The sequence below is a fragment of the Arachis duranensis genome, chromosome 5 (assembly GCF_000817695.3).
Source record: "Arachis duranensis cultivar V14167 chromosome 5, aradu.V14167.gnm2.J7QH, whole genome shotgun sequence".
In the NCBI taxonomy this organism is placed as follows: Eukaryota; Viridiplantae; Streptophyta; class Magnoliopsida; order Fabales; family Fabaceae; genus Arachis; species Arachis duranensis.
This window is the reverse complement of record NC_029776.3, coordinates 7,017,561-7,021,551: the sequence shown is the minus strand read 5'-3', so window position 1 is coordinate 7,021,551 and position 3,991 is coordinate 7,017,561.

The window sequence follows — 3,991 nt, the reverse complement described above, 5'->3', positions numbered from 1 at the left end:
TTCTCTTCCACTAAGTTGGTCTTTGGTGCTTCCCTTTTCAGAAGTCTACATTCTTTGATATAGTGTCCTTTCTTGTGACAATGATAACATCTCTTTGTCTCTTCTTATCTTGCTTTGAATCTTTAGAGAACTTTCTTTTCTTCTTATTGGTGTTGTTTTCACCAATATGATTCACTTTATAACTTTGAAAAAGATAGACAGCATCACGTTTTCGAGTTTCCTCCTCTATACGTATATGCCTTAGTAATTTCTCAATTGTGAAGTCCTCACCAAGATGTAAAAGTTTCTTCCTATAACCATTCCAAGATGAAGGCAATTTTGAAATAATTGCTTCAACTTGTAATGATTCAGGGATCACCACTTGTAGATCACGAAGTCTACTTACAAGGATTTGTAATTCATGAATTTGATCCATGACAGGCATAATATCATTCATAGTAAATTCAAAATATTTCATCATAATAAACTTATCTGTTTCTTGTCGTTCGGTATTGTACTTTTCTTCCAGAGATTTCCAAATCTCTAATGGTGATTGAATTGACATGTAGAGATCATAGAGTCGGTCGGATAAAGTATTGAGAATATGACCTCGACATGCAAACGTATCTTCATCACGTTTCTTTTTCAATTGAACAATCTTTTCTTTCTCTTCCGGTGTGGAATTTTCAGCGGCATCGGCAATTGGTGTAGTCTTTGGGTCAATCACATATGCAAGATTGAGAACTGAAAGAAGAAACATCATCTTGTCTTTCCAACGGTTGAAGTTCGTTCCATCAAAGCGATCTAATTTGACAAACTCTTGATTCATGACCTTGAACGTAGTGTTTTGATCTTGTGCCATCTTCAAGAAGTATCTCTCTAAAATTGTTGTGTATATTGTATGAGAAGATGACAAAATCTTATATTTGTGTAGTGGCTTCAAGGCACGATTAGATCGCTTTCTTTAGAGAGATATTTGTCCCCACACTTAGTTGCTATAGGGTTGATGACAATACTCTCCCAGGATACAATGAAACCTAAGAATTTCTTAATTAGCAATAGTAAGAAATTCTCAACTCTCTTGAACAAAGAAAATCTCTTAATAGTAGTGTAAATTGTACGCTTAGTATTTCATTTATGAAATAGTGGACAAGGACTTATTTATACATATTGCACGTAGCAATTATGATTAGTTACGTATACAAATGGTTGTGTCATTTCTATTGCCAATAGATACAATGTTTTGAACATATACAACTCTTAAAGAGTTGTATCCCTTTAGCCAATAGACATAATGTTTTGAACATACACAATCTTTAAAAGGTTGTGTCCCTTCAACCAAATGGTACAAAACGGTTAGTAACCATTTATTTATATTAATAATATTAATTAATCAAATTTGTAAATACCCTTCAACTGTGAGTGAATTAAGCTTTAAAAGTTATTAAGCGAACAATTAAGAATAATATGAATGAACAATTACTTCATTCTCCACTATTTCATTTTCCACGTATTGTTTGTAGATTGGTAGATCAATCCATAGTATTTTTTTATCATCACAATCTTAGTCACTAGAAACGTGCCTATATACATATGTTAGTTAAAAACATAATAAGAATTTATATAATGAGAATCAACATTCCCTTCTAGCCTGTATGTTCTATGCCTAATGGTACTTTGTATTAGAGTTTTGATGACAAGAATACTCTTCTGTGTTATAAGTCAGTTTAGTGTTGTTCTGCGAGTTCTTGAAATTTCTTGTCTAGTTGAAAAGTAGTTTTTTGAACTCGAATCTAAACGTGATACTTGCAAAAAAAAACTCTAACGCTCAAGTGAGTAAAGATATCTTAAAAGAGAGTGAATATGATGTCGTGTGGTCTGTTCTTTTTTTTTCTCCTTATTGTCGGCTAGGACTTTGATTTATAACTGTTGTTGGTAAAATATTCGTTGGTCGTTTTTAAAATATTCGGTGTCGATTAAGTACGAGATTTGAAGAAGAAATTTATTATGCTATGTTGAGTTTAAAAAACTAATATTTAATTTGACAATCAAACATTATTAAATTATTTTATTATTTACTTCCAATAGGTTGTTTAATGTGTTTGTTAGTGTGCAAATTTCATATTGAGCCAAAAGGCAATATAAGCCCAATTTGTTATTTAAATTTAATTAAGTCTTATGCAATAATTAATTTTAATAGAAGTGGTTGAATGCTGAAATAAAAGAAAAACCAAATTGGCCCAAATCATAAGCCCAAGTAAACTCTAATCTTAGTCCAACATTATTGATCCAAATTTAAAAAGAAAGGAATGGGCCAAGGATTAGTTCGGTTACATACTCCTTGTGATTGAAATTTAAAATTCAATTTGGTTTAATGCACTCTTTAGTAACTAAAACACAAAATTAAATTAAGTTTAATTGTGCATTGAAAGCTTTATTTCTTCTCTTTTCTCTTTTTTTTGTATTCGGTCACATCAATCATGAGGAAAGAAGATAGAAGTCATCAGAAAAAAAAAAAGTTACAAGAAAAACCTATAGAAAAAAGGCTGTAAAAAAGAAAAATCTAAAGTAAGACATGGCAAGATCTTTACCATTGAAGATAAGATCTTGAAGAAGAGCTTCCAGATCCTCCATACCAAGAAAAGAAAGGATTCGCCGCCTCTGTCCGAAAGAAGATCTCAGTTGCAAAAATTCATTTTCATTTTTGTTCATCAAAGAAAGAAGATAGTCTCTGAAACTACGCATAAGAAGAAGCAAAAATGGAAGGAAAGAAGTCAGAAGATCATCAATGATTCGAATTCTTCTTGGAGCCAAAGACAAGATCAAGGGTTCAGATTGAAGGATCTTGATGAAAAGTATTGAGAGAGGTACATGCATGTTGGTTTTTAGTTTTTCCTCTCTCTTCTCTTTGTCCGAACCGCTGTTGCTTTTGGTTGGAGAAGAAGTTGCTTGGTTGAACCGATTTCAACCTTGGAAGCTTCTCCTTCTATATTAAGGGTGAACGGCTAAGGGTTGAGATCAAAGAGAGAAAGTGAGAAAGCACAAAATTCTCATAGCTACCCAAACTTCTTGAGTTTTTTTCCTTCAATGTTGTTCATTTTGTTTTATTTTTCTTAGTATTGTCTGTCTGAGTCTCATGGTAAAAGGCAAACATGGTGAGGTTTGTAAGAAAAAACCAGTGAGAGGTAAAAGATAATGAGCAATATTAGAAAAAAAAAAGTCATAGATGTCTCAGAGTTTCTATGTACATCTTTCTGTTGTGTTTTATGATCCTGTGAGGATTCCCTTGCAAGTTGGGTTAACACTTTACAGTTGAAAAGCTTGGTTTCAGTCCAAGTCAAGTTCAAATTGGGGTTAGAATCTGGACTTGTCTCAAATAGGATTAGATAGATCCTAGAGATAGAATTGGTATTTGTAATCTTGTAAAAGATAGTGAAATTCCATTATTGTTGTAATGGAGACCGGATGTAAGCTGCATTGCACTTAACAACTGAACGAGAATACATTTTGGTGTGATTTTCTCTTTTCTATTTTTTCTCTGTTTTTGGTTTGCAGGAGACAAAATGAAAAATGTCTCTCAACTTGTTATGAGACAAAACAAAAATGTCTCTTAACTTGTTATGAGACAAAAAATAAAATATCTCTTGAAATTTTTTTAAAAATCAGAAAGTAATATTCAGCAAAAAAAAGAGAGACTAAGATTCAAATCTTCTTTCTTTTAGCCACTGATTACTACCACCGTGGAATGATTATCTATTTTAAATTTGTTTGATCATGATAAAGTATAACTCGACTTTTCCCATATATTAGGAATACAATACAGCAAATTCCATACTAATTAAGTACATATATTTATTTCCATTTAACATAATAACATAATAATGCTTAATGAAAAACTGATGATAAATGAATATCATAACATATATATAAATGAATATCATAACATATATATATATATATAGGTCTCTAATATTAAAATATCTTGAAAAATAGGTTTTTGTTTTTTAGAAGT